Genomic DNA, 26,719 nt, shown 5'->3' with positions numbered 1-26,719 from the left:
AACCATTCGGTTATGGGCTTCAAGACTATATAAGATGTTTTTCAAAAACAAGATAGTGGTGGAGCAATGTCATCTTTTTATGCACTTATTAAAGATGCAAAAGATGAGACCTATGCTTTCCAAATTGAAGATTCACGTCAATAAAAAGTTGGAAAGAAATGCCGTTATTATGAAGAATCTTTTCAGTGCTCTCAATAGCATTGGAAAAAATAGTAGGGAGAATGATAAGAGAGCTACTCAAAGGGTTATTACAACCTCTTTGGTAAGTCATAATTTGAGAAAGGGTAAATATATGAGACAAACTTGTATTGACTTGAACCTAAATCATACTAGTTTGAGAAGAGCACTTAGTCAACGAGAGAGAATTGATGATCCTCTTCAAAATGAAACATGGGCTTTTGGTGGGAGACTTCCATGTTTTGATAAGAAGCTATCCAATGATGTGAAGGAAGAAATTACACAATTTTAGCACTTTAGCTCACAAGTATCACCCAATGCTAAAGATGTGTTAAAGTTGACAATTGGCATCAAAGATAGCATACCACATCCTAAATACTATTTGGAGGTAAATCCAACTATATTGTTGAAAAAATTTAGAGAGAGTCATCCAAGTATTCATATATCACAAAGGTCCTTTGAATCTTTGAAGCCATTTTATTGTGTTCCACTTAAAATTCGAAATACATGTTGTTGCAAATATCATGTTAAGTTTTCTATGCACTATGAACTATTACACTCCGTCTGTTCTACTTTGCATAGTAAAGAAATGTTGGAGAATTGTGGTGCTAGTGGGCTTCCAAAATCATCAAAAAACTTTCTAGATTAATTTTTATTTTATAGAGTTGATGGTTGTTTCTTTTATAGAAATTCTTGCTCAAATGAGAAGAGTTTAGAATGTGATGGCTTATCCAAGTTTTATACATGTTTTCATGAGGGGTACGAACAAGATCTTGGAAAGACAATTTAAAAAAAAATGATATATGAAATGGTGAAATATACATGGAAGAATGGGGGTGAGGGCTTTAGATGTGAATTTGTTGCAAAATAAATCACTATGGCTAATTTTATTTCAGATTTCAAGGCAAATATTTTTTACAAGTATGCAAGACATAGTCACAAGTCTCAGTGGTTGGATCCACAATTTAGAATGTGTAAGGAGACTTTTCCCATTGGTACTATCATATTAGTTGTTAATTTTTCTAAGAACTACACATTACAACCTCAAAATGAGATACAATCTCAGTATTATAACTCCATTCATATTGCTATTTTTGTCCACATAACATATAGACATGCCCAAAATAGTGTGGAAGATAATCGAAAGATTATTAGAGAGTACCATTTTTATATGAGTGATGATAAATCTCACTCTCATGAGTTTGTGCAACATTGTTTCGAGAATTATTTTGATTTCTTACAAGAGCATGCAATTGCTATGGATAGACATATCACTTGGTCAGATAACTATACATGTCAATTTAAGAATGCTCACATGTTTTATTGGTTGTGTATAATGAACATAGAGAGGGGGGTGCCTCATATTTAGAATTTTTTTGAGTCTAGCCATGGAAAAGAGGAACATGATAGAGCAAGGGCATGTGTGAAGAGAGCTCTAGTTTAGAAGCAATTGAAGATTTCAGCAGTAGAGCTTCTTGATACTTGTAGCATTGTTGATTGGTGTAATTTAGCATTATCTTAGGTGGGACTCTTGATTCAGTGGTATCTAGGTTCTTTTGGTTGGTTGAGGAAAGTTCCATAGGTGATAGATTAGATTGTGTTATAGTGAGAGACTCATCAAAAATGCATTCATTCTAGAGCTTTGATTCTAGTACATGGACTATTTGGACACGACAGCTAGCTTGCTTTTGTCCTAGTTGTTTTTAGTGTGATTGGGATTACTATGAGTCAAGTGAGTGGGTGGAAACATGGGTTCCACATTATCTTACTCCATTTTCTATCATACACTCTATCAAAAATGATGACATAGAAAGTTCACTTGAGCACAACCATCTATCAGATCTTCTTCAGCCAGAACATGTCTTTGCATTGGTTGCACCACAAGAGAATGATGAGAAATCTAATTATTGGTTAGCACATTCTGTAAGAGGTAAACAAAAGCTTGTGCAATTGATCATGGATGATGATGGGTTCAAATATCCTACTAGTTTAGTAGTTGTCGCCAGAACATGGCTACAACCATACATTCTTAGAAGGAAAGGAATTCCTACATTCAAAGACTATCAAAAGCACACAATAATTCTCATATATTTGCATCTTATTATAGCAACAAATGTAAAGTTGTTGAAGCATCAAGGAAGACCAAAAGTAAAAGGATTTTTTACGATTACTAATCTCGATCATGAAGCCCTATTGGAGACCCTAAAACAGAGAGAGGACCCTATTGGAACACTCGACTAGGTATATTTACTTCTTATGTTATTTTCTTCATAATGATTCAGTGAACCAATGATTATTTTTTTTAATACAATAAGTTACTAATTTTTTTAATTATATTGGAATGTAGGTACATCATGAAGAGTTGGGTGGGGGGTGGGTGTGTGTTGGGGAGAATTCTTAAGATTTATGATGTATTATGATATAAAATGTGAATTTTTTTTGTATATGGTTTTTGTAATAATGAAAAAGATAGGTTAAATTAGTTACACATTCTAATTTATATTTTGGTAAGTTATTTATAAAGAATTATAAGAGGAAGATATTGAACAATTTCTTGCAAATCATATTTGCATGTGATACAAGAGGACTGAATCAACATGTTTCATTTGATCCTCTCCATAGTCATCTTCATGTTCAAGTGCTAGTTTGAATGGTGACTCCTCCCTTGACTTGAGCTGGGAAAAATACCCAATTGCACAGCCTCTTGAAAGCACAAACTTTAAGCTTGATTTGCTGGTTTCTATAGAATTTCTCCTTTTTTTGGTTCATCATGGTTACCATGCATTATTTAAACCATGCCAACTCTTCCTCCATTGGAAAAAAGTGTGGCAACAATGCTTACCAAATTGATTTGCCCCCTAATATTAACTTGTCTCCTATATTTAATGTTTCTAACTTGTATGCTTTCAAAAGTACTTTTTCAAATAATGTGGATGTAGGTACACTTGAAGAACCCAAGGAGGAGTTAAAGAAATCCATACCACCTATGCCTAAACTAGTTGTGGAAGCTTGTTTGGACAAGAGGATTAGTAAGCAAACAAGGAGGAAAATATATTATGAGTATCTAGTGCAGTGGAAGGGGCAAACAATAGCAGATGCCACTTGGTTGACTGAGAAGGCTCTTAAGGCCTATGACATTGAACCTTCACTTCTCAACACTCTAGAGACTAGAGTTTCTTTTATGTAGGGGAGAATGATATAGAGTACCTATTTTTTTTTTCTCTTTTCTTGATGTAATAAGGTCTAGGGATAGATCTATTGATCTCCCTATGACCATCCACTTTTGTAATGGACACAAGACCCCATGCTGCAACTATAAGCCTTGGGCATCAATTGGTCCAATAAAGTGGATTTTTGGTTATTTCTATGTTTTCTAGGTAGTCTAGGTGTTTAGAACACTATTAGGGTCCCTAGGACTTTGTTGAATCCATTTACAAGAAAATTTGCAATAAAAGTTATCTTAGGGCAAAAATTGCAAAATGTTGCTTAACAAATTTTGCTATTTTCTTGACAAATTTTCAAAATGTAACTCCTAATGGCAACAACTATCCATAGGTTGGTCTAATCAGTTGAAAATATCCTATAAAGGCTCTGAACATTCGAAGAAGGAGATAGATTGAAAAAACACATTGTACTTTCTCTTAAATCAATAAAAACTTGTTGTTTCTAGTGCATTTTTTTTGATTTCCCATGTGCAGTACATAACCAAATGGTTGAAGGGTGAACTTTTTACATCGATAAGTTGGAACTATTCATTTAGAAGATCTTGCTTTTGGTTTGAAGTCCCTATCAATCATTTTGCAAAAGATATCCTATTTTCTTGGTTGTTGGTCTGAGAAACCCTTAAAATTAGGGTTTGGTCACAAAAATACCCTAACCTGATTCTCCATTGGTGGATTTCTTTCCATTTTGGCATGGAGCAAGTTAGGGATGTACTTTATCATATTTTTGAAGATTTGGAGTAGGAGGTTGCATTGGTGGATTTTGAGAGCGAGCCCTAGGTCAAATATCTCTATGTATTTGACCTTGTTTTGGATGAATTTGAGTGGATAAGATGGTGGAAAGAGTTTGAGGACTTGGTTTAAAAATAAAGTACCCTTATCTATGTTTGAGGCCTCCATGTCAATTTGATAATTTGACCATGTAGAGACTCATATAGGGGTTGATCTATTTCTTTGGCAAGGCTATGACCCCTAAAACTTGGAATCTCAAAAATAGGAGGTATACTTGGATATTGTAGAGGATCAACATGCCTAGAGCTTGGAAATTTATTTTTGAGAGCCTCCACTTTAATGGGTTGGTCCACTGACTAGGAACCCAAGGTGGTTGGGTCTTTACCTCTCGAAATTGAGAAAATTGCAATCGAATGTACTCTTCTTTTATAGTTATCTCTCTTGCAAGATATTCGTCATACTTCCTTTGTTGCTAATCCATTTTTTGTTGATCTTCGTACATACACTCATTATTATGTATGTAATACTCTTGTTTTCTATCAATACTCCTCATCTCCTCTTATGTTATCAACATGTAGAGGATAGTTCATAAAAGTTAATAGGTGCACCACATCCATAAAAGTTCATAAAAATAACATTTTACAACATTAAAGGATGATAGTACATTTGGACACACTCTTTAGCATCTCCAAATGAGCTATTCATTAATATGGTGATTTAACATCACCAAAACATGTTGAGCTCTTAGGTCCATCCCTTCAAACAAGAGTAAAATTGACAAGAATCCCTTTGCATGCAGTCTCAAGCCTCCCCAAATGAACTAGTCATTACCAAGGTGGTTCAACATCACCAATTAGTGTTGAACCCTTAGGCCCACCCTTCCAACTAAGAGGAAAACTAGTTCTTAGTACAATAACATTAATGAAATACAAGGTTGTTGATCATTCACATACCTAGTATGTCTAATAAAAAGAGTTTTCAAGAATGCATGACATGTTTCCAAATGCATATCCATAAAAATGCACAAAAATGAAATTCTAAAATATTAAAGGATGCTAATCCCTTTGCACGCACCCTTTAGCATCTCTAGAAGAGCTAGTGATTTTTGTGTGGATTCAATATCACCCAAACATGTTGAGCCCTTAGGCCCACCCATTTGAATTAGTAGGAAAATTGATTGGTTATCCAACAATGCTCATGCTAAGAAAGCTTGTCAATTGATCACATACCAACCACATCTCATCAAAAATAATAATCAAGTAACACATAGATGAGGTATGCAAAATCACTAACCATTCCATGAACTTTTTTATCACATCAATACATGGAACACTGGTGCAAAGCACCTAATCTTTTTTCTTTGCTTGATGTAATAAGGTCTAGGGATAGATCTAATGATCTCCCTATGACCATTCACATTTGTAATGGACACAAGACCCCATGGTGCAACTATAAGCCTTGGGCATTAATTTGTCAAATAAAGTGGATTTTTAGTAAATTCCATGTTTTCTAGGAAATTCTAGGTGTTTAGAACACTAGTAGGGTCTCTAGGAGTTTGTAGAGTCCATTTGCAAACGAATTTGCAATAAAACTTATCTTAGCGCAAAAATTGCAAAAAGTTGCTTAGCAACTTTTGCAATTTCTTTGACAACTTTTCAAAATGTAGCTCCTAATGGCTAGAACTATCCATAGGTTGGTTGAATCAGTTGTAAATAGCCTATATAGGATTTGAGCATTCAAAGAAGGAGATATATTGAAGAAACACATTTTACTTGCTCTCAAATCAATAAAGAACTTGTTGTTTCCAGTGCATTTTTTTAATTTTCCATGTGCAATACAAAACGAAATGGTTGAAGGGTGAACTTTTTGCATTGATAAGTTGGCACTATTTATTTATAAGATTTTGGTTTTTTCTTTTAAGTCCCTATCAATCATTTTGCAAAAGTCAATTTCCAAATACACATCCATAAAAGTGCATAAAAATAACATTCTACGACATTAAAAGATCACTACAGCGTAACTTTGAAACCACCAATCTTGGCATCAAATTATCAGTGGCATTAGCTCTGGGTGGGTGGGTGAACCCTAGTGACACCCTTTTTTTGGCCATGGAGACCATCCATCATCCGCAGCCACCTCGTATCAAGGAGTCTCCAAGGTGCTGTAAGTGCATTTTGAGGTTGATCTTCTGAGGGTCATAACTCGGAGCTCGTGAGGGCTATCAATGAAACATCAAATTCTAAAGGATGGTGATCATGCTAAGGCTTAAAATAACATATCTCATTTTTGAGAGATCACATTCTGTTTGGATTCAGCACAATGATCTCGCTCGATGCCAAAACTCATAATGTGTCATAGTTTATAGGTGCACCACAATGTAACTTTGAAACCACTAATCTTGGTATCGAATCGTCAATGCCATTAGCTCCAAATGGGCAGGTGAACCCTAGTGACACCCTTTTTTTGGTCGTAGAAACTCTCCATCATCCGCAACAACCCCATCTTCTGAGGGTCATAACTCAGAGCTCATGAGGGTTATCGATGAACCATCAAATGCTACAGGACAGTGATGCTAATGCCTAAAATAACCTATCACATTTTTGAGAGATCACATTTCGTTTGAATTTGGCACAATGATCTCACTCAATGCCAGAACTTGCAGTGTGCCTCAGTTCATAGGTGTACCACAATGTAACTTTGAAACCACTGCTCTTGGCATTGAATCATCATCACCACTTGCTCTAGATGGGTGGGTGAACCCTAGTGACACCCTTGTTGTAACCACAAAGACCCTCCATCATCTGCGGCTACCCTATGCTGAGGAGTCTCCAAGGTGCTCTAAGTGCATTTCAAGGTTGATCTTTGGAGGGTTGTAACTTAGAGCTCGTGAGGGCTATCGATGAACTATCAAATGCTACAAGAAAATGATGTTGAGGTCTAAAATAATCTATCTCATTTTTGAGAGATCACGTTCCATTTAGATTCGATGCATCGATCTCACTCAATGCCAAAACTCACAATGTGCCTCAGTTCATAGGTGCACCACAATGTAACTTGGAAACTGCTAATCTTGGCATCAAATCATAAGTGCCATTAGCTCTGGATGGGCAGGTGAAACCTAGTGACACCCTTCTTCTATCCAAAGAGACCCTCCATCATCCATGGCCACCTCGTACTGAGGAGCCTCCAAGGTGCTCTAAGTGCATTTTGAGGTCAATCTTATGAGGGTCGTAACTTAGAGCTCATGAGGATTATCAATGTACCATCAAATGCTATAGGATGATGATGCTAAGGCCTAAAATAAACTATCTCATTTTTGAGAGATCACATTCCATTTGCATTCAGCACAATGATCTCGCTCAATGCCAAAACTCGCAATGTGCCTCAGTTCACAAGTGCACCACAATGTAACTTCGAAACTGCTAATCTTGGCATTGAATCATCAATTCCATTAGCTTTGAATGGATAGGTGAAACCTAGTGACACCCTTGTGCTAGCCATGAATAGCCTCCATCATCCATGACCACCCCATACTGAGGAGTCTTCGAAGTGCTCTAAGTGCATTTTGAGGTCGATCTTCTGAGGGTCATAACTTAGAGCTCATGAGGGCTATTGATGAACCATTGAATGCTAAAGGATGATGATGCTGAGGCTTAAAATAACCTATCTCATTTTTAAGAGATCACATTCTATTTGGATTTGGCACAATGATCTTGCTCAATGCCAAAACTCGTAGTGTACCTTAGTTCATAGGTGCACCACAGTGTAACTTTGAAACCGCTAATCTTGGCATTGAATCATCAGTGCCATTAGCTCTAGATGGCAAGTGAACCCTAGTGACACCCTTGTTCTGGCTACAGAAACCCTCCATCATCCATGGCCACCCCGTACCAAGGAGTCTCCAAGGTGCTCTAAGTGTGTTTCAAGGTTGATCTTCTAAGGATTGTAACTCAGAGCTTGTGTGGGCTATCAATGAACCATCAAATGCTACAAGATGATGATGTTGAGGCCTAAAATAACCTATATCATTTTTGAGGGATCACATTTCATTTGGATTTGGCACAACAATGTCACTCGATGCCAAAACATGCAGTGTGCTTCAGTTCATAGGTTCACCACAATGTAACTTTGAAACTACTAATCTTGGCATCAAATCATCATGCCCATTAGCTTTGGATGGGCTAATGAACCCTAGTGACACCCTTGTTCTAGCTGTAGACACCATCCATTTTTCATGACCACCATATTCCAAGGAGACTCCAAGGTGGTCTAAGTGCATTTTGAGGTCGATCTTTTGAGGGCCATAACTCAGAGCTCATGAGGGCTATCAATGAATCATCAAATGCTACAATAAAATGAGTCATAAAATTTTCTTGCAAAATGAAAATGAGTGAAAAGAGTCAGTTAGGGGTTTGAGCACAACCATACAAGGTTAGAAATACCTATATAAGGTGTGAAATGATAACATGCATTAATGAAGTTAGTTTTGTTAAATGGATCAATATGGGTAATCTGATCAATGTAAGATATGTATGGATTTTATTCATATGGATATGTTATTGGGGAGCCAAGTTAAAAAGTTTTGATCCAATCAAGTCTCTTAAGTTAGGATATTTTGAGGTTATGTTGAAATTGAAAAGTTGTAGTATGAGAATAGTAACAAAGTGAAGTGCTAGTTATCAAAGATTATGAGTCTAGGAATGAGTTTGTGGTTGGGAATATAATCCATGGTTGAGGAGTGGAGTCCTTAAGTGTGTTGAGATTATATTTGAAGCCAAGAGTTACTTTCGAGGTTTAAGGTGGATTTTAAAATTAGATTTTGGGTTATGCGAACCTTGTGTAGGAGGTTAACAAGTGTGTTTATCTCATGATAGCACTTCAAATTAAACATTGCATCCAAATTTGATAATAAAAGTTTTTAAAATTTTATTCACAAATTATTTCATTTGAATTGAATATAAAAAACATAATCAAAATTAATGATATTCCATAAACATGAACAATGCATATGATCCGCGATAAATTGAACAATACTATCTAGATACTAAATTAATATGTATATCATTGTGCATATAAATGAAAAAATATATATTAAAATACATGTATCCATAGGAAAATTACACAAATATATATCAAAGATCATTTATCCATAGAAAAAGTACACAAATATATATCAAAATACATAGATCCATATACAAAATGTGGCTGATCATGCCATCAGAATGCATATAATATCAATGTTTCTATAAACAACGTGGCATATGCCATCTCAAAATATCTCATAATGCATCCTAGAACAACTATACTATCCTAGGGTGCTAGTGGATGATCAAAATGTAGCCTCTTCCTTGCACTAGGTGGATTGGATGCCTTCTACATAAACAAAAAAAGAAAACCCAAAGTTAGGCTACTAAATTTATATGATTCTTTGTATCTAATATTGAATTACTCAAATGCATAATGATTTTTTTTTTTATGAAGATTTATACTATTAAAATTTCATAATAAATACCTCTCTTGTCAAACTCCTGCACTGGTTAGGAATCCTCTCATATGCCCTCGACAATTCTTGTACCTTGCTGATTGTGGGTTGTGTATGTTCAAATATGTGTTGGAGTTGAGGAAAGCCAACTCCGAAGATGCCAAGATCACCTGCATGTGAACCTGTCAAAGAGAAGCCATAGAAGGGAAGAGCATGGAGCACGGGCAAAAACCCTAAATGGACATGAGAGCCAAAAATGCAAACACAATAAGAAATGTATTTACAATAAGAAATGGCTTTCGATGTGAAAATACAATGAGGAGAGCTCGAATATAAAGAGCTCATGGAAGCTTGTGGAACAAGCTAGAAGATAAGTGTGACAACTAGAAGGGAACAAACTCCCGTGTTGTCACAACATGCATTAAATATGAAATATTAAATAAATGCATGACCTAAGTAAACTTAAGAAATAGAATAAATAATTAAATATTAATTATTTACTCTAACACCCCCCCTTAAGTGCAACTTAGGGAAATGCCTTAAGCTCACAAAGCTAAGATGAAATGCATAATGGGTCCCGGCAACGAGGCCATTTTAGGTACCCAAGTACAATGCAAGAAGAAATGAAACCTCTGTAAACGGGGAAAGAGAGAAAACCACATGGGAAAAACCCTCCCCTAAAAAGAGGTAAGAACCCAGTGAAGAGCTGAAGAAGTCTCCAACTAGGGAAATTGTCCCCTAAAACAGGAACAAGAAGTGATCATGAAGAAGTAGCATCACTGAAGCATGAAGAAGTCGCAAATCTGTCAAACTGCTGATCTGAAGAAACCTCCATGGAAGAAGAAGGCACGAGCCGAGCATGTCTATATGGTAGATGATCCATCTCACCGAAATGCATAGGTAGCCAGCCACTGCAATCGCCTTGTATGTAGGATCAACCACTGAATACATAGTTCACACTATCGAACCATTGAACCATGGATGCATTAGAACATAGCATAATCCCCCCTTAATGCAGATGGGGTGCGATGACAGGCAACTGAGAAGGTGAGCCAAAATCTTTTGCAAACGAACCAAGAACGAGGAGAGAGGAAAAGAAGTACAGACACCGATAAAGACACGGTCTAACTGACTCTGCATGGGGCTAATGTCATGGAAGGGACACTCACTTGACAAAGGGAGAATGCCTAAAACAGCAAATAAATAATCCCCCCCCATGGTGCTTTATGAAATAGTGCAAGTACACCTGACTCCCAGAATGCAAAAGTGACAATTTATCTCAGTGCAAAAATGAAAAAGTGCTTCAAAAAGATAGCTACAATGATTAGAACTGAAAAAGACCTAAACCAAAAGAAAGTACAGCTGAAAAGAAAGCAAACCATGCCAGGAAAACGATCCTCGGGCCTAAAACACTCAAAATATCCACCATAGAGCAAAAATGCCAAAACTATGAGAGAAAGAGAAGAGGCCAAAAGTGAGAAAAAAAGATGACAGTTCTAAAAAATATACAGAACCAGCTTTCCAAAAATATAAATTTTTCCAAAAACTGACATGGGACGCAAAAGATATGCATGCCGGAGTCAAAAATAGGACTTCAGACTTTAACTAAAAAAAAAGCAATAAAAAAGCATCAAAACCTAAAAATACCTACACCAAAATCTCCGTCTTGGAACCAGCTTTCCAGCACTTCTTTCGGATCAGAAAAATACCTCCGTATGCAAGAGTTATGGCCAAAAAACCACAAGTAGGTCCAAAAGTGAATCAGGAGAGGTGCATGCAAGGGCTGATGCAGCGCTGACGTCAGCAAGTCATGCGATTAAATTTGACAGTTTGGTGGCCGTCGCAGCAAAAAAAGAGTGCCACGTGGCAGTGCTGACGTGGCAGGGGTGACGTGGCGGGTCCACGTGGCAAGGTGCCACGTGGCACCCATGCCACGTGTCACCCCCGCAGTGGCCACTCGGCTGACGGTGTTGCAGAGTTTTCTGAGCGGAGCAGAGGCGGGCGGAGGCGGCCGCAGGGGCGGCAGAGCCGGGAGGCGGTGGCCGCAGACGACAGAGCAACCGGTGGAGGTGGCGGACGGGCGGCGGCCGGGAGGAGGCCGGGACGCGGGCGACGCTGCTAGCTGCGGCCGCTGCGGGCGGCGTGCGGGTGGCGCGGTGGCGGCTCCGCGGTGGCGCGCCCGAAATATATATTTTTTAAAAAAAAAATCCGCGCTGCGTCCGAAATCGAAAAGCTTTATATGAATCCTGACTACAAACGGCCTTCCGGATCCAATGGTGATGTCCGTTTGGGCTGAAAGTGCTCCAAAAATTTGTTGATCCCCTGATTTGAAGAAAAATTGCACAAACAAACTAGGGTTTGTGACTCCAAATCATGGCTAATAAATTTCTTCAACGAAGCAGCAGCAGGAAGGCTCTGATACCATGTTGGAGTTGAGGAAAGCCAACTCCGAAGACGCCAAGATCACCTGCATGCGAACCTGTCAAAGAGAAGCCATAGAAGGGAAGAGCATGGAGCACGGGCAAAAACCCTAAACGGACATGAGAGCCAAAAATGCAAACACAATAAGAAATGTATTTACAATAAGAAATGGCTTTCGATGTGAAAATACAATGAGGAGAGCTCGAATATAAAGAGCTCATGGAAGCTTGTGGAACAAGCTAGAAGATAAGTGTGACAACTAGAAGGGAACAAACTCCCGTGTTGTCACAACATGCATTAAATATGAAATATTAAATAAATGCATGACCTATGTAAACTTAAGAAATAGAATAAATAATTAAATATTAATTATTTACTCTAACAATATGTTTGTCAAATGAATCTACAAGTTAAAATATAACATTATAATTCATAGCATGCTAAATTTATAACATATTTAATCATGAATTCAAACTACAACTTACTAGTGTAGGCTTCTCCTTAGAATATAGTGGCTACATCATCAAATCTACAAAACTCTCCTATCGCACCTCATGTACACTAGGAGTCTCGTATGAGATAAAAAATAGTAGTTGCTAATATCACAAAAATCAGTTTTTAATTTATTTATTAAGATAAGGAAAATAAAAAATAAATGATACTTATACATACAATGGGGCTCTCGGTGTGAATGGAAATCCCTGAAGCATCTACGACACGAAATCTGTATGGGCTCATCACCAGTAGCCACACCCTATATACAATAAAGAATGTAATTAAATTTCATTACCACAAACATTTTACAAGATTGAATCAACATTTAATCAAATAGAAAGAACCTAATTACCTATCCTTTGTTAATGGGTGGTGGCTCATCCCTCGTACTTTGTTCCCTAGGAACAGGTGGTACCTACAGGATAAAAGAAAGATTAATAACCATATATGCTACAATATCAAATAGAAAAAACAATGAGAACACAACATAATGTACCATAGATGTCTAAAGGCAAAATGAAATGGCTGAGAGCGTGGCATCATCAACCTGTCTAAGCTCCTTCTCGATCATCAACTAAACATGAATGAAGATCACATACATGTATAAGTCAGCATGGCTTAAAAATTAAAATTACTCTATTATAAAAATTAACTTTAAATAAAATATGTCATAACAAAAAAATTTATACACATACCAAAATAGAAGGATTCCATGCCTTTGCATTCCTCTACTCTCTTGCATCAAGGTTTGTACCCTCTGCATGTGTGTCTGGTGTATCCTTGTCTAATACAAAATGATACTTAGGAAGATCACCTATGGGACCTAGGCAAATATACTTTCACATAATGAAAGTGTGAGGCACACAAACATGTGATGAGCCAGCCAATGATGAACTTGGGCCAACATCATCAACACAGGGAGGCTACACTGACCTAGCTTAAGATATCAATAGGCTACTCAGCCTATGAATGGCTCTAATAGTCTGAGAGCTAGCCTCTGTCATAATATCAAGATTTTGTACTCAAGGAGTGGGGGAGATATTAGTAGGGGGGACAAAAGTGCTAGCTTTCTTCTATTGGGAAGAAGATCTATCCTAAGGAGCTCCTAGTCTGACACCCATGTTGGGCTTCATCCTCCAATAGTTCACTTTGAGTTTCAACACAAATTCTGCATATAATTTTCTAAGGAAATAAAATGGCACCTCTAAATTGCTACGTGGAGGGATATAAAAAACCATCCACCAATGATCCCAAAAGTTTGCATGTATGCCATCATTTGTGCACCATTTAATTGATAGTTTGGATTTTTTTTATCAACTGGTATACTAATTTTTGGGTTTGCAAAAAGGCTAGCTAAATCCTCTTTGGTTATATTGAGGGCCACAACCTAATCATAGTCCAAACCATCATCAAACATCTCATGTATTTCATCATGCCAACAAAGAGTGGCATTTTTTTGGTTGGTAACGGTTTCAATAATATCCACTATAGTGTTTAATGTGGATAACATAGGAGCCAAGTGGGTACATTATTATATGTTCTTTGCAAAGTCCTCAATTGGTGAGATTTTCAATTATCAAAACCTTGATTTGAGGAAGGTTTTGAGGGGGTAAAGGATCATTTGATGGATGGTTTTGTGGGGGCACTAGATCATTTGGTGGGGGGTTATGAGCAATATTATTCCTTGCCCTAGTTTCATTATTTTGACCAACCATTCCTATTAATTTTCAAAACATAATATATATTTTTAGAAAAACCTTAATTTTTACAATTTCTATGAAAAAAACCCTAAATTCAACTAAAACTAACAAATTCATGATAAAATTTATTAAATTTATATTAAAATTGATTAAAAAAACAAAAAAAATTACCTTAGATTGGATATATGATTTTAAACCCGATACTTGAAACTTGTGCACAAAAATGTCACTGTGATAATAACCCGCTAGTTGTCTTTTTTTTTATAAATACTGAGAGATATTGGGTATCTGATATTATATCATATATCCAATACAATATCAGATATCTGATATTTGCCACATCAACCCCACGCTAACCTGTGGGTTGTCTTTTTTGAAACACCTCGCGGGTCAAAAAAAACATATTAGTATTTATACTATTATATTATATTATACTATACTATACTATCATATTATACTCATACTAATACTTGTGAATGATTTTTGAAATATAAAAATATTAATCTTCATAAATAATATAATATATATTTATTATTTTATAATTATATAATGTAATAACTAATTTATTATTTCATATTACTTTATATATATTTCATACTATATATTTTTATGTCTTCAATATTGGGTATCTGATATCAAATCAAATATCCAATAAGGGTTGGGCCTTACTTTCTAGGTTTGGTACCTAGATAGGTGAAAAAAAGTCAGAGCAGATTTTGAAATTCTTTTAGATGTTTTCAAACTCTATTTTTTTCACATCACCATTTTTTGACACACCAGATCTTGCACATACCCCTCTCCCAAACTCCACCAAAAGCTGCCTTTAGAATGCCAGAAATGTCCTTAAGTAACCCAAATTAGGTTAAAGGTTAGGAATAAATTTTAGAATATGCCTCGCCAAAATAGGAGCTTCTAGAAAACACATCAGAATTTAGTGTAAAATTAGAAGAATCTAGAAATGGTAGTCTAAATTCTAGGAGGCATAACTTTTGATCTAGGACTCTGATTGACGAACCGTTTACATCTTCAGAAAGATCTCCAAGTGCTCTATTTCCCTAAAAATTATCTATGTGCATTCAAAAAAAAAATTTCCTCTAAGAGGTCATTTAATGCCTGAAATATGACTTTGAAGTGATCTTAGAGGGGTCTCTAGGCAACTTAAAACTGCATTAACTTTCAAACCGCAAAGCCTTTTGACTTGATTCTTTTTCTGGTGTGTTTTATATTAAAATTATAATCATCCCTTCAACTTACACACTCTAAATAATCATAATTATGGCTCAATTACAAAATAGCCAATTTTTTGCATTGGCACATATCCCAAGGTGCTCAAAAAATCTAACCCAAAAAACCAATAGTGGAACTATGAGAGTTGGAATCTTAATTTGACCCAAATGGGTATCCAAAAATGAAAACACATTAAACAAAAACTAACACTAAGCATATTTTGGTGATACAAGATTGCCTTTGCACCATTGGATGCTCCTGCATCATTTAGGGTTTTCTATGTTGGAAGTGTTAGTGGAGATTGTCCTTCATTTCTAGTTATAGTTTGTGTGTTATTTTAGAGAGCTTTGTGTGTTCAAATAAATTATTTTGTAAGTTAGTAGTTTGTTGTTTTGAACTAGGCAGCTAGTACAAAATCCATTTTTGACCATATGAAATGTATGACCTTTTGGGATGTATAACTAGACTACTTGTACATTATGTATGCAAAATGAGATCCCATGGGAATCACAAAATATTTTTTTTAGTGTAAGCAAACCATGTTTGGTTAGGGATCACAAATCTCAAAAAGAGCATTTATAGTGGATTGAAAGGTCTAATTCTTTAATCAAAGAATGTAGTGATCAAGCATATGGTGAGGGCTAACTCAAATCTAGAGGAGGAGTCTTGGTAAGGAATTTTAGGACGTTTAAAACCCTAACAACACCAAAATCCTTGAAACCCGCAAATTAAGCCTAAAATTATGTTTGGGATGTACGAACAAGTTTGGGGCTTAAGAGTTACAAAATATTCAAGTACTCTAAAAAGCGTATATAGAAAGGTGATTTTTTTCTATGATTAAGGGATTTTTCAAAATATCTCAGTTTTAGTGTGTTTGGGGGGTTAATTCTTGTAGACATTTTCCAAGTAATTGAGTACAAATTGACCTATGGATTACAATTAGAATAGGGTTTTGCACTTGTTTTGGGTGTACTGTGTTGATGAGTAACCTAGGGCATTCCTAACTATTAATTTTACCAAATGGAAAGGTCCAAGCAGCATTGGCATTATTTATGTGTTTGTGGAAGTTTGAGCAATCTTGTACTAACCTGTTGATGTACACTAGTTGAATAAGTGGGATCTCTTTGATAGAATCCTCAAAGACATAGGGTGTGAAAGAAGCCCTATTTTATTAGGTGGAATATTCAAGAGGACCCTAGAGATCTTAGGCTTTTTGAAAATGATTGGTTATCACATCAAGTAACCTTCTCTTTAAAGTAGTATTCCGATTGAAGTTGCTTTTGAGAAATCAAAGAGTAATCCTCTACAAGGTCAACAACATATAAAATTGTTTCAAGTGAGAATGCTTTTTTTAGTGTTTGAAATTTTTAGATTCTAGACACTTAGTAAAGAAAGTGTGGCATATATATGGTTGAATACATTTATGAAAAGTTGACATAAATTCCTAACAGGTATCTCATCCTTTACATATTTCATCCTTGTTGATTCTTTTCCAACTTTTATTTTATAATTTTTGTACTTATATCTCTTACATTCTACCATCCTCACCATATCAATATCTTTATCTATCAAAGGATCCTTATTCATGTTACCACATGTTTCACAAGTTCCACTTATGTAATCTATTTTACATAGTGCATGATCATCTAGTTTTTCACATAAGATTGATGTTATGAATTGACTCGGTCTTTTATGAAAAGAATTTTGAGAGCCACCACTTATAAAATTTGTTAGAATCCTTAGTATTACAAATCAAATTCAACATGATATCAACAATAACACATTTCAAAATATTTATTTATCTTCTCAAAATAGGGCTTCAATCTTTCAAACATTATTTCTCCAATCCTTATGTCAGAATTTAAATTACAAAATGAGAGATATACATCATATCATTTGACATCCAACCAATGTTTTTCATGTTGAAAATATTCCTTGTGCCCAATCTTATGATTGATGAAATATCTTCTATTCAGTGAAGGATGAGTAGTATCTATCCAAAATTGAATAACTTAGTTCTTAACCATTTCCCCAATCCTATCATATTAACAAGCTCTACACATTAGCACCCAATTTCCTTATAATGTATTATTATTGAAATTTTTTCTCTTTTTTTGATAATGTAATACCTTCTTCCAACTATACTTGATATGAGCTGATAGTGAAGAGATTTTTCCTTTTTTCCATATTTTCTTATTTAAAATATATTAAAGTATCACTCTTAATGAAATGGATTTATCTACAGATCGCTTTTATTCCCAATGTAAAGTAACTCTTCCTTAACACTTTCAACAATTTCTTTTTGTAGTTTAGAAGTGTTCCTTTTTTATATACTTGTAGCTATACCCAATAGTTTCAATGATTCTTTTAATTCATCTTTAAAAGGTGAAATTGATAGTAGTAGAGTTTTCTCTACTATATCAAGATTCTCAAATTATGCAATTATTTCCTTAGATGTTTTATTCAATTGCCTTTTTGTAGTATGTGGAGGTGAGCTAGCACACTCTCTTAATTTTTCCATTTCAATGAAATGATCTTTTTTTTTATGACTATTTTTTCTCATCAATCTTTGAGGTAGATTAACATTCTCATTTTTTATTTAGTCTCAGGCTGCAAGATTTTTTCTAAAATTCTTAATATACAATTTTTTTAGGGGACATATGTATACATAAATACATAACTTGAAATATTATACAATTTTATCTAAATTGGGAAATAGCTTCAAATATCCTAATTTTTTAACATTTAATTTAAACTAAAGAGGTTAATGAGCACACTTCTTTGACCTTGTGATTATCCTTCTTCATATTACATTGGTTCAACTTCAATTTCCTCTAGTCTAGCATTTTCATCATTGACTACTGCATACATGATATAACAAATAAATTAAAGAAAGATTGTACTTGGGGAAATTTCCCTACAATTAAAAATTAAAGTTATAAAATTTGCATAGACATTGAAATCTAGAGAGAGATTGTACTTGTGATAGATGCACATGTACCTATTTGAGCTTGGGATGAACCTTCTCCAACCTCGGTAAGTTGTCCTGTTGACTAGATCCTAAATATTCACAATTTAATAAAATCTTAATCTTAAGTTAATTGTAACTATAATTCAATATTCAACATTTTCTTAATTTGATAAATCATACAATCCTAACTATATATAAAAAGTATAGAATATGATTGTACACTATAAATTTAAAAAGCATTAGAAAAAGATTACACATGTGTATCTTTCCTCCTATCTAGTATCACGTTAAAACATTTTTTGATGATTTTCATCTCTTGTACATGAGTTCTTTTATGCCCATACTTACTTTCTCTTTTACGTTTATTTCCTATCTTGCAAATTCTTCTTCCATAATTCAAAAACAAACAAGGTAAAAATATTTTCTATTTCCCAATTGAAGTGAAAATTATCTTAGTTATTTTGATTGTAAAATGAAACAAATTAAATAATTATTTATAATAAAAAATTTAAAAATAAAAAATCCCCATAAAGGACGACTTTAGTTTCAATTGAAACTACCTAGGTTCAATTAATTGTACTACTAACTAGCTTAAATAGTATTGATAGAAACTATAGAAAATAGATTTTATCAAAAATATTTGAAATTTTATTATAGAAACTTAGTTTCTATCAAAAATGGATAAGTAGATGTCTTCCCCAATTGTTAGAAGTTTTCCAAGAGTTTTCATGGCTTATAGGCCCAATTTTGAGGTTCAAATGGAGCACTGAAGATATGTCACTTTTGCATGATAGAATTACTCAAAATGAGCTTACTAATGACTATGAATTTCATACATGTTGAACTTTTTAGGTATACATTTTTTTAAGTGAATTGAAGAGAGTTCTTTTATAAAACATAAACCTTTATATTGGACACTCATGAAAAAATAGTAACTAAGAGAACAGTTGTTCTGAAAAATACATACAATCTCCATATTTGAGTCATCTTTCAATCAAAAATAGAATTTTTTTAATTCTATAAATATATAATAAGTTACATGTGTTAAAATTTATGTAAGATAAAAATGAGACAAAATTTTATGTAAGAACAATAGTGACCCTTTCTCCAATCGGTCACAATAGAGGAATTTTCTAACATAAGAAAAACACTAAAATTAAAATATCACACAATTATAACAACACAATAAAACCATTAGTTTTATTATTATTCATGAATATGAATTCTTAAGAAAACTAACACACTCCAACAATATTTACTACATTAAGAATGAGAGCACTAATAACATTTATTACTGCATCAAATATCAACCTTGAATACATATTACATCGATGTATTTAAAAGAAATCCTCTCCTCCTTTTGTGTTAGGAGTGAGAGATTTTATAATAAAAACTCATGCTATATATATAAAGCTAATAACATACAAAATGACTCTCTAAATTATGGTGATGTGTAGGTCTCCACTCTTGTTTATATCAATTAATGGGTGCATGAGCCTTTACATGATTTAAAACAATCAAGGAAGAAGAATATAAAAGGAGAGAATCCATGTGATGATTTTAGAGTCATTGAGACTTCTAACAATGGAAGATTGGTCTTGTTTAGGTGTCTATAGGAGTTGAACTATTGTCAAAGTGCATTTTTGATGCATGATATACTAAAAAATATAAACTAGCAATTAACTGTTGGCACACTGCTACTTCTTCAAAATTGTCGGAGTACCTCTTGATTTGGTGCACCTCTCCAAAACTTCTAAGCTAGCAACATCATAATATTTGTTCACTTCCAAAAATTTCTTTTGAGCATTATTACTTATCTCTTATTTATCCTCATAGAATCCTTCCATGAATTTATTTTGCACTAACACTTTCTCAATTCAATCAACTAGTTTATCCAATTCTTCAGTAGTATATATATCCATCAATATCCAATACCTTTTCCCTTTAAAATATTTTAGTTCTTGAAAGTAATTGGCACAGGTACATACCTCATCCTCTTAGTAGCTCATCCTACTTTTGTAGAACCAAAATCTATGATTCCCCTTTTTTTAAATGTGAGAACACTTGTTTGAGACCCAAGGCGATTAGAACTTTCATTGTATCCACCATGGGCTTCCCTGGTACTATCTCCTTCATGTGATAGTCCTTAGGTGTCAACTCCTTTTTATGCACATGAGTAGGTAGAAAATAAATATGTTCCAAAATATCTTTTTCCTAATTCTCCATACTTAAAGCTAGTGTTTTAGTATCACCCTTGGGTGGCTTAGGCTTCCTGACTGCTTTTGTCAATTCTACCAAGCCCTTTTATATAGTCAAATCCACCTATATCTTTTTTCTAACTAAGACCTCCTTTTATAACCATGATGTCATTTTTTTCATTGGTGGCATATATTATATTGAAGAGATGGGTTATGACACTCATCCTTTCTCTTTTATCACTCCTCTCCAGAGTCTTCTTGTGTTGTGAAAGAACTTTAGAGTGAACTCCTATGTGAACATGAGCTGGGGAGCTAGTCTATATGCCAAGAAGAGATTTTTTCTTTTCTTCTACAATATTTTCCACTTTTGATACTTCACTTTCATGTAGCTAGACATATTATCCTTCCTCTAAGGTTTGAGTCTCGGGTTTGGCTATTGAAGGAGGTACAAAATATGATTCTTGGTCAAGTTGAAGAGGCATGGACGGAATACCCTATGATGCTAGAGGAACAATACCTAGAGGAACTTATTGTAAAGGAGGTAAATGGTCCTAATCTTCTCCTAATGGATCATTCCAAGGAGTATCTCATATCTTCTCTCCTACTATTTTAGTTTCCATTGGCATAAACATAAAATTTGAGATATGAAAAACATCCAATCATTTTCTTTCTATTTCTTTAATCCATTCATATTTTTCCTCTTCTGGAGTATCAATGTGGATAGAATCTTAAGGAATAGAAGACCATGTTTGAGTCAAATTCCTTCTTTCTTCTTCTATGGCTCTAGCCAAGTAGTTTCTTTTTCTCAAGGGAACATAGTCTATTTTCTCCCCTTCTTCATCTTCCACCTCAGGGATGGTTTTAGGCACCTGAGGAAATGGAATTCTTTTTTTCTCCAAACTCATCCTCTTTTCCCCTACCACAATTGTTGCAGTTCGTTTCTTTTTTAGTAAGGATGAAGAGGCTTCTACTATAGGTCTTTAGGTGGTAGTTCTTCCTCTCCTTTTGGCTAAGCCTCTTCTTACTTAGTTTGGGCTTCTTCTCCTTCGGTACTTAGCTCTGCATGAGCCTCTTACTCCTGATCGCTTACCTAAGTGACCCTCTTTCTCTTCTTGCTCTTTACCCTATCTATTTTAAAGTACTTTACCTCCCTCTTGCATTGATGTATCATTTTTGACCATACTAGTGACTTGATAGGGTAGGTAGGCATAGTGACTTTGGTTGCCTTTCCCTTCTTGGGTCAAGTTGTTTCTTAAAGAATTAAAGCTTGAGGAACTAGGTAAAGATAGAATGGGTTTCTAATCTATTCCCTTGTCAATTTGATAATATGGCATGCATGATGATCAATATCATCATTTTCCTCTTGTACAATTTCTACATTCATAATGGGCCTCTTGTATATCTTGTCCTATTGTATAAGGGATCCAACACTTTAGGGGCATCCTTGTTGCATACCTTGAGAGGTATTTCCATTTCAAGAACCTTATTATCAATTTTTAGACTCATTCTACAATAATATCTAATTCAGAGATCATAGTAATCGAAGACATTCATGTAATGATTTTCTAGTACTAGGGTAAAAGTACAAAGTTGTGTCACCTTTGAGGTCGACTTATCAGAACAACTAAATTTGAGTACTTATATCTAAAGATAAATTTTGTTTGAATACATGATATTGATATTATTATAGCTAAGTTATATATGGCCTCACACTTTTCCAATTGGAAATTTCTATTAAATGCATGTTTTATATTTGTTAGTATCTAATTACTAAAGAAATAAAATTATATTAGAAAACTAGTATTTCAATAACTCTTATGATTTTTTATTATATATTTTTAATAACATATGAACACCATCTTATAGAGCTCAAAGTTATCAATATTCTCATATAGAGTTCATAGTGTTTTAATTAGATATAGTATATTGTAATTAAAAAATTCTACAGGTACATATTTTAACACTCGAGAAGATGTTGATTTTGAGTAAGAAAAAAATAATAATCATATCAAAATTTTTTAAAATTATATGAAATTCTAGAGGAGAGATTCCTCTTTTAGAATATATAATTTTTCGTTTGGTTAGAATACATTTGTTTTGAAAAATGTGGTTGGAGATGAAAACTATTGATTTGAATAAGTTGAAATTTGAATCATTATAAAAGAGAAAATATAGGTCTAAAGCCTATTTTTATTACTAATTATTTTAGCTAAATATTTTATCTATAACATAATCTAAGATCAAAGGGAAATAAGTTTATTTCCATGTCATTTTTTGGTGGGACCAAGATCCTTAATTTCTAACATTTTCAGCAACTAAAAAGTTATCTTTAAAAATAGGAAAATATATAATTTCTTATTCCAAATAACTATTAAAAATTATAATCCTAAAATTATCCATTTCTACACATCTCATTAGTTTACTTTATTTTCAAATTCTAAATAATAATACCAATTTTATGTCATTAAAGGTGAATAGTTATACTTTTTTTAGCCTTTTCCTTTGTAAAAGGGTGATACAGGTTTGTTCTTTTACCCACCACTTTAAGCACAAACATTTTGCCCACCAAATTTTGCACCATGTTGATATTTTCAAAATATGGGCAAGGTAATAGGTAATCATTAAGAGGATATTGATCCCATTCTGAATCAAATATATCAATTTCTTGCTACTATTTAACTTTGAAATTACCAATGGTAAATGGCCACACCCAAATCTTCTTATGTTGGTTCCATACCCTATCATAAGAAAAAGTTATTTGTTGTGCTATCTCTAGTAGCAATTTCTATTCGATGGATATTGTGGGAGATTCTTCAGGTGCAAGAGAGTACTATCTACCAAAATACATGCGAATGTATAGAATTGGATGTAATAGGCTCCAATTTGTGTTATCATGTTGCTACTTCTACTAATATTCTTTTGGAATAATCTCCTTTCATGAACTAAAATATGGAAAATATAAACCCATCATTGACCACCCTATATTCGTAACTTTATAGGGGTAGTTTCTTCTTCACTAGCTGGGGGATAAACTATATAAGGTCAGGCATTATCATCCTACATTCTTCCCTTCATGTCAAACCCCAAGTAATGTATGGGTCTTGTTGCTATAAGATACACCATGTAGGAGGTCATAGAAAAGAGGGGGTCGTTCTTTATTGAAATTAGTTGATCATCCAAATTATTGCTAAATATAGTAGCCCAATTAATAGGATTTTTTCCCATTTTGATAGTTTGTATGAATTCCACCATCCCTATTTCTAGATGAGTGGTTGTAGGAAGGCCCATGTCTCTACTAAAGAGAACAATTGAGTAGCCAATATCATCTATCATATACTCTTGGGTCATGTTGACCTTTCCACTTCTTCTACCCTAAGGTGTTCTTTCAATTAGGTACATCCCTTACACCAACTCCTTGGTGTCTAACTCATTCTCCTTGTACCATTTATCTATTTGGTTATATGTAATCTATAGGTATTAATCCACTCATGAAAGATGGAAGAAATTCTTGATGTTCCTAGGTGTAATGTCAAAGAATGTCTCTCTAATGACAATCTTGATCACCTTCTACTCTTGAAAATAATGGTGTGCTATAGTCATGATCTATTTGGACAATTTAACAGACACTCGATGAGAGGAAAAATTTACCAAACCACTTTGAATCAATGCTAACAGAAGGGTTGACCTCTCTTTGGCCTTGTTACACAATAAGATAAAATCATTGCAATGAATATGCCCTAGCTCGGTGTCTCAAATCTTAGAATGCTTGTCTTGAAATTAGGATTTCTTCATCACTCTTTGATACTTGAAGGCAACTAGTTTTGGTGCTATATTCATAGTGATGGAGGATGAAGTCAATGTTGTTAAATCTATATAAAAAAAGAGGTATTAGTATCCATTGTTGGAAAGCTATGATGACCCTAAAATATGACATGGACTAATAAAAACCCCCTAATTGAGACAAAAATGCACACATGTACACCTAATGCACTTGTGCATGTGTGCAAAGTGAAAATATCTACTCCTTATCATAAATTTAGACTTTAATGAAAATAAAGTGTGCATTTGTGCACTTAGCACACCTACACATTTGCACACTTATCTCATATGTGCATTTGCACAACTGCACACTTGATCTCAGTCATGGTAAACCATTTTTGAGGTGAATTTCATATTTGAGTGCACCATGTACACTTGCTAAGGGTGAATACATGTGCTTGTGCACATTTCTACATCCTTAACAGTTGACCTTTTACCCCAAAAGTGTGATCTATAGTCATAGATCTGCAGAGTAGTGGAGCTCAAGAGGGTATGGTGCGATGCTCAGATGTCTAGGAGATGATAAGTGAGGATTAATATGGGTGGGGTGTATTTATATGTAAGGCACTACTAGTGCACACCTCCTATCTATTTTGAGTGTGATTTTTTGGAACTTAGCACACATGCACAGGTGTGCATGGTGTGCAACTATGCACCTTTTGTACTTTAAGCCAAAAATTGACATTTCTAACCTTCTAACATGATGTGAACTTTCATTATTGGGGATTAGGAACTGATCTAGATTTAGAGGAAAGCCCTAATAAACCAAGGTACCTGACTCAGGTTTTCAAGACGGTTCTTCTAGAAAAAAGGGGGGCTTCATTTTGTGACTCAAAATGGGGCATGTGTTGTGAAACCAAAACATATCCCTTATCTTATCTATTAGGATCATAGAATTGGAGTGGTTATAGGAAATTGTAGAGTATTTTATTTCTTTATCTCAACTCCTATTTCAATATTGGATTTTGTTGAAATGCATCTTTTACCAAATTTACGAGATTGTGAATTTGAGTCTATTTTGTGAATTCTATATGAATCTTGGTCCCAAACCATATTCTAGAATTAGGGTTTCATTTTCAATGTTATCTAAGAGTTTGAATTTTGAGTTTTTTACTACTTTCTTGTTTTGTGTCCCACCCATATTTGGTTTTGGTTTTGGGAGTGCCTTCTTGGATTGTGGAAATGAATTATCCTTGCATGTTATTCTTCTACTTTATGGAAATTAGGATTTGTGTAGAATCCATACTCTTGGATCTAGTCTAGTTTAGTGAGTTAATGTTACTGTTAGTCCTTAGATAGTTTTGACATTTGAGTGTAAACACACTTAATATATTTTTGTATTGAAGCCAAGTACACTATGTATACCGAGCCACAATGTGTGTCGAGATAGTATTTCAATAGGTGCCGAGTGACTTTAGGTGTCAAGTTGTATATGAGTGCCAAGTGATATATAGATGCTGAGTCACAGTTGATGCCAAGCAAGTCAAAATGTAGTATATGCTAAGTGAACCAGAATCATATATGTGCTGAACAAGATAGAGTGTAGGTGGTGCCAAGCAATCTAGGATAGTATGTATCGAGCACTAGTTGTCGAATATGTGCCGAGTAACATAGAACCAGCATATGAGTTTGTGCCCTCTCAAACTCAAATGAAAACAATTTTTGGACCTGACATAGAAGGATTTTGAAAAGGAAAAAGGATAAGAATGAATCATTTGCATTCCCTATGTGACCTACATGCAACCAATTAGAAAAATGGAAAAGGCATGCAACCAATGAGAAAAATGTAAGATATGAGTGAGAATTTTAGATTCCATATGGATTATAGATCCATACCTAACCCTAAGTCTTTGAATTCTTTAAAAGAAGGTCAAATACTCCATTTTTTAAGAGGATGAAAATAGTGTTTGGGGAGATTATAGAAAAATCTTAGTGTGAAGAAGGAAAGACTTAGAGGAACATTGCAAAAATTTCATATCTAGTTGATCGGAATAGTACAAGGGATAAGGGACAAGAGCAAATATCAGATCTCAAAGGATCAAGATTAGAAGAGAGTAGATCAAGTTCTTGAATCCAGAAATTACAGATTGCATACCGTCAGGTCAAATGTTCTAATACTTTCTTACCATTTTATTAGATGTTGAAATCCTATATTGATAGGTTAGCTTAACAGTTAGGTAGGAGAACCTTAGGAGAAGGTGATTGAAAGTCCTATGAATTGGGTAGGTTTAATAGCCTATTGTAAATCCTTTAATAGGGTGACACTTCATGTAAAT

The sequence above is a fragment of the Cupressus sempervirens genome, chromosome 10 (assembly GCF_028749045.1).
Source record: "Cupressus sempervirens isolate cs-2001-9-10 chromosome 10, ASM2874904v1, whole genome shotgun sequence".
Taxonomy (NCBI): Eukaryota; Viridiplantae; Streptophyta; class Pinopsida; order Cupressales; family Cupressaceae; genus Cupressus; species Cupressus sempervirens.
This window is presented reverse-complemented; position numbering follows the sequence as displayed.